The sequence below is a fragment of the Lutjanus erythropterus genome, chromosome 3, assembly GCF_056507025.1.
Source record: "Lutjanus erythropterus isolate fLutEry1 chromosome 3, fLutEry1.hap2, whole genome shotgun sequence".
Lineage (NCBI taxonomy): Eukaryota > Metazoa > Chordata > Actinopteri > Lutjaniformes > Lutjanidae > Lutjanus > Lutjanus erythropterus.
Window position 1 is genome coordinate 46,011,043 of NC_139319.1, and position 13,340 is coordinate 46,024,382.

A 13,340-nucleotide genomic window follows, 5' to 3' on the forward strand; every position below is an offset into this window, starting at 1 on the left:
TGAATGACATTTTTCATAAATTACTGACATTTTATGGACCAAATAACTAATCAGTAATTAAGAAGATAATCAACAGATTAATCGATAGTGAAAATAACCGTTACATGCAGCCCCAAATCAGATTTTATTGTGCTACCAACAACCAAAATTAGTCTTGGTGATAAAGTTCTACAGAAGGGTGAGTAAGACAGAAAGTTTCATGTTTCTAAATGTGTCAAGCAGTTATCTTGATTTTGAGCACTATTCAAGCAGATAGACATTTATAATGAAAGGACTGAAATGACAATTTCAAGAAGTTTCACGCATTTCATCCAATTTCAAGCACTTCTCAAACTTTGAAAACTTTACATTAAAATTCAAGCATTCTCAAAGATTTCCAGGACTTGCAAGAACAAAAAATCATGACCTGGTCACTCAAGATAATACACAGACCTTGTTGTGAACAGTTTCATGTAGAAACTACCTTCTTTCTGCTGTAATCTGAAATATTTCTAAAGTAAAAATATGTATATACACATATACACACACACACAATATTCTGTATAAACAGTATACAATATTGATATTCAACATAATTTTCAATACTGAACATTGTGAGCATAAAATTTTAGATTTCTATTAAAAGCTAAATATAACAATGCTATAACATGAAAACTGATATTACAAGTGAGACAAAGTGATAAAAGGAAGACAACACTGTAGCCGTGTGTCAACTCGCAGTCGGAGAGAAGAAAAACCAAAAAGTGCAGCAGGTATTGATACTGCAAAAAAAAGGAACTGAAAGCATTTCAATACATATGGATACTAGGGATGTGCGTGATTAGTCGACTATACGATTAAATGCCCCCACCCACGCTAGTCAGCACCAGAAATACTAGTTGTTAAAACCATTTATCAATATTTCATTCATGCACAATGCCAGTTATCTGTTGCCTCTAAGATTTTATGCAGCCGCCTGCCACTAGTCAGGGCTGCGGCACTGTCAGATAGCAGCCCCTCTCGCCCAGTGCGTATGCTGATCGCCCTGGCAACCCCGGATGTTTACATCAGCAAAGTCGGATAGATGACAGTTCGTAAAGCCAGCGCAGTTTGGCACTGTTTTAATCTAGAAAATGGAAATAATGTTGAATGCAGACTGTGACAGAATAAGCTAATATATATTCACTCGTCTGGAGAAATGTGTCCACATTCAGCACAGACACAGACATTAACCTGCAAGCGGAGCTGCTGCTGCTAGCACTGCTAACGTTAGCCACACTGTGTAGCAGGCTGACAGCTAACTTCAGCTCTGGTTCCTTTACCCGCAGACACTGCCATCCTCTTCGGTCTGAAAAGGTGAAGCATTTATTGAGTTGTTGTCATGTTTTGTACATTAAAGTGTAAGGTTTGTACTGCACAGCGCAAAGTAGCACGCATTTCATCGTATGATGAAATGTAAAGTACGATTTGGCGACTGTTGACTGTGATTAATGGCATCAAATGACTCTTAATAGACACAGTATTTTTTTTTTTTTTCGGACAGTGTTTAACATTATAATTTAATAAACTCTGCTGAATTTTAACTGCTTTCTGAGTGTTTTCTTGGTGTCAGACTAGGAACATCCCTTACCAATTCATCAATATTTTTGACAGCACTATAGCCAGAAATACTTTAGAATCTACAGGAATTACTTTGTTTTTTTCTACTAGAAAGAAAGTAGTTCCTACATGAAACAGCTGACAACAAGGTCTGTGAATTACCTTGAGTAACTGGTCATAACTTTTGGAAAGAGGCATTGCTATTGAGTTTTTGGTTGTTTTGTTTTGTTTTGTTTTTTTGGTGCTCTAAGTGCCACAAGCTGAGTGCCATTTAGTCCAATTATACTGCAGAGAGAGCAGACATCTCTACGGCTGATACCTCCAAAACTGTGCAACCTGCACCAAAAATATCTAGATGATTGATTTGGGGGTGCAATGTCTCTTCAAACTCAGATAATCTACTTCAGGCTTTATGCACAAAGATCAATAGATTGTGTGTCACCTAGAAAACAGGAAGAATTAGACAGAAAATTCATATTTAAAATTAGGATTCCCAGAATCCGTGTTGTGATACCTTGGCTATTTTCATTTTACAATATCTGCTAAGTTTTCTTTATCCAAGCAAAGCACACAATCTAAGAGTAACTGTGGGTAAACTCAGTAACATATACAGTCAACTACTGTCAACTTATAACAAACACAGTGCTTGTAAAAGCTCAGCTAAAGATATCAGGCACACATCATTTTTAGCTTAGCCAGTAGTCAATCACAACATGTTGTGACAATCAATGTTTGCAGAGCCAACAACACGCCATGTTGGACCAGCAGCATCTTCTGAAGAAACACCTGCTGTCAACTTCATTAAATTGCAGCTGTGTGGCAGCGTTGTTGTTTTTGTGTCACTAATAAACTGACATCTAAGCACGCACACATATCCAAGTGTAAGAAGGAACAGTGTTGTGTTCTGTGTGGATGAGGAGGCTGTGTGTGGTTGTGGGTGGTGGTGGGCTGATAAAGAAACATCCAGCTACTTTGGTGCACATTAGGATTTAAGGGAATAAATTTAATTCCTAAACAATGTTTGTCTCAAAATATTTTTTCACCTTTTCATAAGCATACTGTCAGCAGAGACACTTCAACTGAAAACCAACTCCAAGGAAAGTCAATAATTGCAATATGTCTGCAAATTAGCATCCAATAACCACAATTACTTCTAAGCCAGGACCACAAATTATTTTGAAGTTTATATGCAAGGATCTAATTAACCATACCACAGCAATTAAATCAAATGCAACAAAAAGCAAAGTATGCTCACAAAGTGTTAAGTAAGTTGCATCTTCATCTTGTTAAATCCTGAAGCAGACATCAATACGTACAGAGAGGAATCAAGCCTATTGAGCACTGCACTTAACAGCAGGGGTGTGCCATATGTCATTCTTGATAATATCAGTATCAGTTTTTACATGATAAAAAAATTCATATCCTGGGATGATGGCAATCAGCCCCTCCAGGATTTCACAGGCTAGTTTTCTGATTGTTGCAGCCTGAAATGCCTGAATTAAAAAAAAAAATGTTATGCAAGCAAAACTAAAACACACCAAAGTTTTGGTATGCACAGAACACTGATAAATCAATAATCAATATATCAATAATAATGACAAACCTTGTGTTATTTTCTGAACACCTTACACAAAAACACTGAAACAATAAATCTTGGTCAAATTTGCAGAAAAGTTGCACTCATTGGACAAAATTGCAAGGTCATGCAGAATTCAGATTAGATGCACGGTAAGAGAAATTCAAGTTTTAACCAACTAATTTCACCACCTCAAGCAGAAGCATGTGGTTGAGTACAAGGAGAGACAAACATCTGTGAGGAGAGCTCAACAGCTATTGGGAGTTCTAAACCAAAAATATTCTTCAGTATTTTGTCATATTGTCGTGAATATCACTAAAGCATAACATCCTAAAAGATGGTGATATTATTTTAGGGGCATATCACCCTCCCCTGCTTTACAGTATGATCTCTAGTTCAGCAGTAACTGCAGAAACCTGTCTTCACCCTTTCATACCAAAGCCAGGCGGTGCCTGACTTTAAAAATTAAACCCTGGTTGGAAGAAGCATCATGAAGCCAGGTGTGAGGCTAACCAAAAAGCAGGTTTAGGCTTATCTCAAGTCACTGGTTTGGTCTACAGAGGGATGTTTTCCTTTTTTCTAAATACTGAACTTGAAAATATGTTAATGCACAATGGCTATCAGGGCTGTTAAATTGTTGGCTGATAATGAAACTGCAGCCTGTATTATCACTTATTGTTCTGATCATGAAATTATAGCCAGTAAATATCATCTGATTTGACAGACTATGTTGAAGCATTAAATGTGATTTTCTAAGCAAAATAAGATGTAATTTATAATGGATATCATTCAAAAATTTACAATAATGGTACTTTGATACTGGTTCCCAATTAAGAATTACAATTCAGATCTTTGGTTTCATTTTCACCTCTTTTTTGCACAGTCAAATCAGTCATCTTACATAAAAATAAAACCTGTTTACCACAATGTGGTTAAACGTATGTTTTCTTTTTCAGCTGTTCAGTTTCATGTTTAAGCACCCTGGCATTTTTCCACTCAAAGCAAAAAACTTGGAGATCTACTGGATAGTATCGAAACAATTTGCTCAGTGCCATAAAAGTATCAAAGTTTGGTAACAAGCCCTATTTATGTACTTTAGCAGAAAAAAGTTTGAAGAGTCAGAACTGTGCTTTGTTTTTGTTGTAGAGATGTCAGTTGATCGACCTTAGCCTCTTTTCCCTTCTTTCTTACACTCAGGTGCACGTAAACTACAGGTTTTCTGAAATTCCTTTTAAATACAAAAATATGAAACTATCAGTTATCTTCTCAATATCAGCCATAAGTAGCAGATAATTATTATATTGTTATTGTTATAGTGTATTTGATGCAGAATAAATATTATAGTTTATAACGCCCAACTCAAGACTTTGTGGCCTCAGCAACATTTCATTAATGTCTAGCCGAGCAACAAAAAAGCAGCAGGGCTACAGCATGACAATCTAAGTCTCAGTCTGAGATAACAAGAGGCAGCGTGCCCTGCTTCACACCATCCAGATCAGGACAGGGATGGTACAGCATGACCTGCTGGGGGAACACCAGGGCAGCAAATGCTCAGCCTTGGCTGATAGCCTAATAACTTTTGGTCCTATTTTCACCTTAGTGGTTTCATCACTGGCACTGTAGCTTATCTCTGGATGGCAGGAAAACTCATTTTATCACAAAAGACGCTGCCGTAAACGCCCCATTGTAGTTATTATGTGCAAAGATGGCTCGCAAAAAACAAACTTTTGGTTGCTAATTAAAATTCCTCAACAATTAGCTGATGCTGAATTTCCATCTTGGCCCTCACCACAGCCTGGAATTCAGCTTTTGATTATGACTGGCTCAAAGGGAACAGTGACACTCTGTGGCCTGCGGCCCAGTAATTTTGGGTACATTTGTGACAGCTAGTCCCTGAAAGTGAGACATCAGACAACTACTGTTTGTTAAAGCTGCATTCACAGGATGGAGATAAAATCAAACTACTTATTATGACACATCCTGGTAGAACACTGGCTTTTCATGAAGGAACATTCACTGGGCAATTTCTTAAGAGACGCACCAACTGCAATTTTCTTGGCCGATTCTGATTTTTTTAAGGGTCCCACCTGCCGATTCAGATTTTCAGTCTAAGAACTATAACCGACAGAATACACAAACATTTTTATAACTTTTCATTAATTTTAATATACTGAAGATTCATAATAAATACTAACTATTAACTAACTTTCAGATGGTGCTCCAGGTTACAGCCAGCCCTTATTATATTATTATGTTAAGAATATATACAGGAGGATCTGCGAGATCTCATGGCGAAGTTGATTTCACATGATCTCACGTGGAAGCAGATGTAAACAAACCAGGGACAGACGTGGTGCAGCACTTTGCTCCAATAAAGCTTTGCAGTGAGCAAAGCTGAAGTTAGAAATTCAACTGAAGGTGCATCCCTGCAATTTATGTATCATAGCTAAAGATGAAAGAGTGCAAAAATTTAATCTCACGATTACAGTGACCAAAATTAGGACTGTTATCAGTATTATCATGATATTGACATCATGATACGGAAGTAGAGGGAAAAAACTGAGTACATCTGCCACCTTGGCTTAATTTTGCAATAAGAAGTAGGGCTGCGGCTTCCCATCATTATCATCATCGATTAATCTTTTGAATATTTACACTTGACGTGTTGTTTGGTCTAAAAAATGTCTGAAAATGGTGAAAGCCTAAGATGACATCCTCAAATGTCTTGCTTTGTCCACAACCCAAAGATATTCAGTTTACTGTCAGAGAGGAGTAAAGAAACCAGAAAATATTCACATTTGAGAAGAATTTTGATATTTTTTAGTAAATTAATAATCGATTACTCCATTAATCATTGCAGGTCTAATAAACAGAATATTAATATTGCAGTAATCGTTGCAGATAAAGTTGTTTCTTGAATACCGAGCAACAGGCAACTATGCTTGTAACAGGTGCTCCGGCCCAACCAGCAGTGCCTGAGCCAGCCTGCTCTAGTCTCTTAAGACCATTACATACAGTCAAATTCTCCTGCTAACGTACAGTACATGTTGAGTGCACACATGGCACAGACTATATCTGAGGTTAGTGCTCATATATAGCAACCATCATAGGTTACTTTGATTCCAAACAGAAAAAACATTGAGACCAACAAAAATAAAAAACAGTACAACCCACCCTGAGCATGATGCATGTCCTAACTCTTTCACATACAGCAGGGGCGTCAAACTGACTTAAGTTCATGGGCCACAGACAGCCCAATTTGATCCAGTGTGCCAGACCAGGACAACCATTGCATAATAACCTATAAATAACAACACCTCCATTTTTTCCCCTTTTCCAGTGTAAAGAAGTACAAGTACATTCTGAAACTTTCACACTTAATGAATCATCAATTTACAAAACTGGTGATGAACAGCCTGAGAGATCTTAAGAAGAATAAGTGCAGTACATCTATATGATTCAAATAGCTTGTCAAGATAATGACATTCTTGTAATTTTTTCATACATTTCCACTCCTCTGTAGTTATGCTGGGAACACAACACAACACATAATAAAGTGGAAGCTATTAAGGAAGAAGGTTAAGTTATCCCCAGCTTTCCAAATCACTTCTAAATCACAAATCTTCGACACTTTACAAAGTCATCCACTGGGCCAGATTGGACCCTGTTGTGGGCTGACTCTGGCCCACAGCCGTACATTTGACACCCGTAATGTACAGTATCTGATGAAATAATACAGCTCTGTTGTTCTCCATCTTTTTCACTAGAAAAAGTGAACTGCAGCTGAGTTCACTTCCTCTAAAATTTTAAACATGCAGATGAGGAACAGTATTGGGTTATATTTTAAGTGGGCTGTATGCTTATACACTTCACACATATGGCAACTGGCCAATTATGAGAAATAGCATTGCCGCACCCATCACACCATACGGTCACATATAGCAGCCATTCCCTAACTTCAGAATACCTCAGCCCAATTTGAAATCTGAAAATTTTTGGCCGCCCACACTTTACTTTAGTCATAATCATACAAAAAACAAGGTATAAGATATGTTCCTGTGGTAATGTGACAGGTCGCTAAATACAGTGTTAACACCTGTCAAACTAGGACAGATAAATGAAAAATAGCATGTTATTTAAATCCAATTGCTTTGTTTTATTAGATCTGATTACTTTTTTTAAATTAATCCTAAAAATTTTATGGTCATTTCAAACTTAGAAAACTGAAACTTACAAATGTTATATTTGTTTATTTTTCATGACTTCTCAAGGCCCACACTTTGGGAAACACTGCTCTAGAGCATCTTGAACAAAAAACCCTCTCCAAGACCCCAGGACAGGATTAGACATATTAAGTAAAATGTATTTAGACTGTAATTAGGCCACAATAATTCACAACAACAACATAATTGCGATATCTATAGAAAATCTGGGGGGAAAAATGCTTTCAGGCAAATTCATTTTTAACTTTGTTCAGTGTGTGTTTGTCTCTTTTTTGGCAGCAAATAAATTACACTCAAAATAAGTGTGAGGAGGTGGAGAGAGCATATAGCGGCCAATGCAGGGTTTTTCCCTACATAGAGAATTAGGAGGCAGCCGCCTCCGTACCGCCTCCGTACCGCCTCCAGTTCTCAGGACAGGTGTCTTCATAGAAGACTACCACTACCTACTCTTTGTGGACTTTTGTCATTTGTAACTGCAATTGTGGCATTCCACCGTATCGTAATATGCAGTGCTGGAAAAGGCACTGCTAAAAAGACCAAGGAGTGAATTTCTTTCTTTGGATTCTCCCTGGAGTTTTAAAACTGAAACGGGGCAAGCAGCGTTTCCAAACATCTGTGTTTTAGGTGTCCTAAAACACTGGGGTAGTGTGGAGACAAACACAGGCGTTCCAAAACAAAAATGTAGTCGTGTGGATGTGAGCTGATTCTTTGTGTCTGTTCAAACAGTTGAATACTGTTTATTTTGCATCAATGCATGTCTCATTTCTTAAATATTACATCCATCAATCTATGTTTTCAGCTTTGCATATATGGCTCGTGGAGGAGGAGAATCATGAAGCCAGGTGAAATTGTAACATTATATATCTGACTATTACAGCACTTTAAAAGTAATAATGCATGTTACTTACGAGATGCAGTAAATTTGTCAGGTCTGATGGAGCAGACTGGGAGGCCTTGGACTACAAGGAGTGTGTGAAGAGGTTTTATAAAATGAAAAACATGAGACTGAAATGTTCTGCCTCTGGTTGTGAAATGTGTAGATGAAAACAATGGCTTGACCCTGTAACAAGGCCACATTTTGCTGGTGGTGAAATGTGTAAATTAAAGAAAAGCCTTTTATATTAAATTCATGTTCAACTATACTGCAAGAGGGTCTCGAAATGTAAATGAAAACAATAGCTGAAAACAAAATCTATGAACTTACATTTGATTTGATTAAAAAAAAAAAATCTTTGCTGTTTAACTGTAGAATAACACATTAGCTTTCATTTAATGTTACACAGGGCACTTTTATTTTTTCAATAAAATACGTTCATGAAAGTCATAATTGTCACTTTCTTCAATCATTATTATTAGAACTCCTAAAACACATTAAATGTTTGCCTGACCCAGGTGAAGGTACTCTACACATGTACGTGTGAACGCATTTTCAGGATGGTACCACCTCAGCATCATTTTGAGACAGGAAAAACCCTGAGAACCAAATCCAAACCAATTTGACAAAGGAAAAATGTAGAAGAAAACATCATTATAATGAGGTACTGTAGTGCTGCAGAGATGCCCTGGCCTAAAAAAACAATCTTGTTCTCCAGATGAAAGAAAACATGTTTGTTTGGTCCCCAACAAAAATCACAGCTTCACAATTTTAATACTTTTTCAGTAAAAATGAATATTGTGATGCAAAAATTATCATATCGCAATTTCAGTCAAAATTATCGCATGACTTTTTTTACCATAACATATCATGCAGCCCTATTCAGAAGCATCTAACAAAGTGTAATTAGACTGTACTTGGCCATGATTATCATGGCCAAAAATAATTCATACCAATATAGTTGCAATATTTAAAGAAAACTTGGGGGAAAAAATAATAATACTGCCAGTCTAGTTCATCTTTAGCTTTGTTTATTGTGTTTTGTCTCTTTTTTTGCCAGAATATGTGTGTAGGGAGGTGGAGAGAGAGTCTGACCGTAAGTGACTGAGGAGCATACAGCAGCCTACATTTAAGGGGTATTTGATTATTTCCATGATATTATCATGTGTATTATTATAATTATAATATCAATACTTCATTTTTAAAAAACATCTCAGCCCTCATCAATACTAGTATTTTGCAACACTAGGGCTGCACAGTTAACAAAAAAAATCCCAATTTTTTGTATTGTGATTTTAATTATTTTGAGATTAATTGTGCAGCCCTCCACTACAACCCTAATTATAACTGACTGCAGTCAAAACTATAGCTGAACCACATGCTCCACATAAAAAGGCCATCATACTGTCATTACATTATTTCATTAATTATTGCCATAGCAGCAACTAGACATACTCTGCTTTTTTACAATATTAAGAGACAAAATAAGCATCATAATCTATTTAGCATATGTTGAACAGTTTGTGTGACATGCAAAATGAGGTTTAAAAGTTGCACACATAGAAGTTGTGTTACTGAGAAAGGGGAAATAGGGTCAAAGATGAAACCAAACATAGGACTGATCTAACTCATATCGAGAGAGTTTGAAAACCTAACTTAACAGCAGGAACATCTGTCCCGTGACGTTAGTGCTTGCAAGCCAGCCACCTCACAGAGGCAGCAACAACTAGTTTGGCGGGACACGGTGGGTGGACACCTGCCTTGTTTTCAGTGTCCAGCCGTGGGATCGAGGCTCACGGGCTGCAGCTTGTGGACTGCAGCACAGTGGAGGAGAAAAGCTCATTTTACAGCTGGGGATTGGCAGTAAAATAACATCAGCTGCTTTCACCCTGACATAACGTTATTTGGCTTGACAGTATCGTTAGAAAACACGGCTATGAAACTTGCTAACGATTAGTAGATAACATGAAAGCACACACTACTAAACACAAACGTTGTGAATGAGTTGTTTGGTAGTTAGAGCTGTTGTTTGTCTGCTAAACTTGTCATGACTGTTGCAAGTCAGAGCGATGACGGCAGCGCTACAAAGCCCTGAAAAACGTCCCCACAGACAGTGTTGGTTAGTTAGCTAACTTAGCCTTCAGGTTAGCTCAGGGTAAACAGTGCTGCCACTAACCACAGTATGCGTAGCTAACTGTTAGCTTGCCAGCCACAACACACACGGCCTTTCCTGGCACCAAACTGGCAAAGCTCACAACAAGAATAGCTGCCTGGTTTGTTCATGTTAGCATGCTAGCTAGGTTAGCTAGGTTCGCCGAAACAAAACGGGTTCGGGCCTGTCATTTTGCCACCGTGTTTAGGCGCTTATAATTGTTGTGACATTGTGTTGTTACACATGCATGAAGTCGAAGCATTCGTCGTTGTGCTAATGATTTATGGAGGGGGTTCTTGGCAGCGACTCTGCGAGTAAAAAGACAACTGAGAGGGCTGAAAATGGGAAGTCAACACTTACCTAGCTTTACTTTCTACGCCATCTTGGATCCACTTGTCAGACCATCGCAAAGCATAGTGGGATGTACTGATCTGAAGGTTGAGAGGACTGGTGTGTGTGTGTGTGTGTGTGTGTGTGTGTGTGTGTGTGTGTGTGTGTGTGTGTGTGTGTGTGTGTGTGTGTGTGTGTGTGTGGCCTTCCTTATCAAAATTATCAAAAAGCGTTTATTTGTACTTAATAACTCGTTTTGTTTTTTGTTGTAATATTGCGTAAAAGGTGGGTATGTAATACCATAACAAATATTGTCTGTGACTGATATTACGTGGTTAATTATTTTATTGTATTATTTTATGGGGGTTTTTTAAATAAAATGTCTGCTACTGACTGCTGCATTGTTTTTGTTGAAATAACCTTAAAACCTTGACCTTAAAAATTAAAAGTTTAAAGTTGTACAGAAAACATAATATTTTTTCTTTAAAAAAAAATAAATATTGTCTCATGGACATTTTATCATGGTATTATCATACCTTGAGTGTTTGGTATCACCACATCCCTAGCTAGAAGAGGTCACTCAGTAGAGTGCAGATCCCCACCAGGCAACAGATGGTGAAGCACCTACTGCAATGCCACCACAACCGCCAGATGGAACCAGCTGAGATTTGCAAAGTTCTGCAAACACGGACATGACAGGAGTATGCACGCACATCCAGTCCAGATACAGAGCAGGTGCTGAACCAAAGGTGAGTAAATAGTCAAATAAAAAGGGCTGCAATTTCTATTTATTTGATTAAGCAGTGTGTAAGCTGTTTTTTTTATCTGTTTGAACATTGACATGATCTCCAAAAATGTTGTCCAGAGCTGAAACAAACAGTTGTTGATCACTTGTGACCCCTAGTGGCCGGTTAAGAAGAATGAGAGGTCACCTGTCAATGGTCATATAAAAAAGAGCAGCGAAAACATAGAATTACTGTCTAACAGTTGTACTGTTTATCTCCACCAACCAGTCAAGTTACAGTTTAGATCCATGTCTGTCCAAACTCATATAATGTCTATATAAGACTTCATTTTATATGGAATTTACCACTGTATTGACCTGTAACCTTTAAGGAATTGTAGTATATTGTAGGAAGTGTATTTTTTGGCTAAATGGAAGTTCTTATTGTACATGTGTGATTCCAGTGCATAGGTTCCAGTGAGAAACATGCTGTCTTCACTTAAAAACTATTTTTACACAGGATGGATAGGGATGAACATTATGATGTCACAGTGAAGTTGACCTTTGACCTTTTGGATACTAAATATCATCACCTCATCATTTTATAATTAAACATTTGTGTGTAAGTTTGTCATCAGTGTATGAATTCTTGAATTCAAAGAAAATAGGTGAAAATAGGTTGATCACTTTACTGTAATAAAATCTTTAAAATCAGAAAAAGATAACGTTTATTTCACACCATGATATAATACAATCTTCAAAATCCAAGACAATATCTGGGCTCATATCACAAAATTGGGGTTCAGGGGTCATCAGCAGTGTGGGTTTGTCTCTTATCACAACTGGGCAGTTTCTCCTAGAGCCACACAAGTGTTGAGGCTCCCACTGTCGTACAAGCTCCATGAATTTTCCATAGAGAACAGCAAAAAAGCCATAATTCATGTACTGACAATGTGAGAACTGATGGTACAAACATATTTCAGAGCAATGAGAAAGAAGAATCAGTGAGGCTGAAACAAATGTGACAGTAGAACCTGTACAGCCACTTACTGACGGTAGTGTGTTAATGTGTATTTGCAGGGATACACTACATAAAGAATTAGAAATGTCCAACGCAAGGAAGCTTCAGGCTGTGGGTTAAATTGACACATTACTGTGGACATGGAAGACCGGCGGAGGAAAAGCCCAGGTGTAATTACTAACATTGATGATTGCTCTGTTCCTACATACACAATTGCAAAACGGGCAACGTTTATGTTATTAATCGCACCTGTTTGCACGGTCAAAAGGTCTGCCATTAAAAAAGATTATAAAGCTTGAAAAAAAGCAGTCAAATCAAATCAAATTTCTATAAAAGTATATGGAAGTTGTTGTTTTTTAATTAATTCAATTAATTTTGCAGCATCCCTTCCTTTATTTGATCAATCACTCCCTGTGATGAACTGGTGACTTGTCCAGGGTGTACCCTGCCTCTCACCCAATGTCAGCTGGGATAGACTAACCCGTCAGAATAAGTGGTTACAGACAATGGATGGATGGATGGATGATAGCTCAGTATAGAAAATAACATGAGAAAAGGGAGAGATGGGGGTGTGTTATGGCCGGCTTGTAGGCCGCAACAAATGAGGGAGATGTAGACAGGGCGGCTACAAAAGTTAACAAAAGTTTATTAAAAGTACTAAACAATAGATACGACAATGGGGCATGGAAGTCAGTATCAGTGGTGTGTGAGGGTGCATGGATGTGTTGAATAATGTGAGGTGCATGTTGTCAGCAAAAAGCAAAAAAAAAAAGGAACACAAAAAGAAAAGGCAGCATGGCTTGAGGAGGGGACTGATAGGAGCGTGGCAGCAACCATGTCTGCAACCACTGCTACTGCGATT

General features: G+C 37.8%; 1 protein-coding gene across 1 annotated transcript in view; it reads right to left on the minus strand.

The window, feature by feature from the left end:
- The window catches only part of helz (helicase with zinc finger), a 97,168-nt gene extending 86,323 nt beyond the window's left edge, over positions 1-10,845 (minus strand). Inside the window, exon 1 of the mRNA XM_084710953.1 lies at positions 10,764-10,845. The gene's annotated coding sequence lies outside the window, so the exon portion shown is untranslated. The remainder of the gene's footprint in view (positions 1-10,763) is intronic.
- Positions 10,846-13,340: the final 2,495 nt, after the last annotated feature.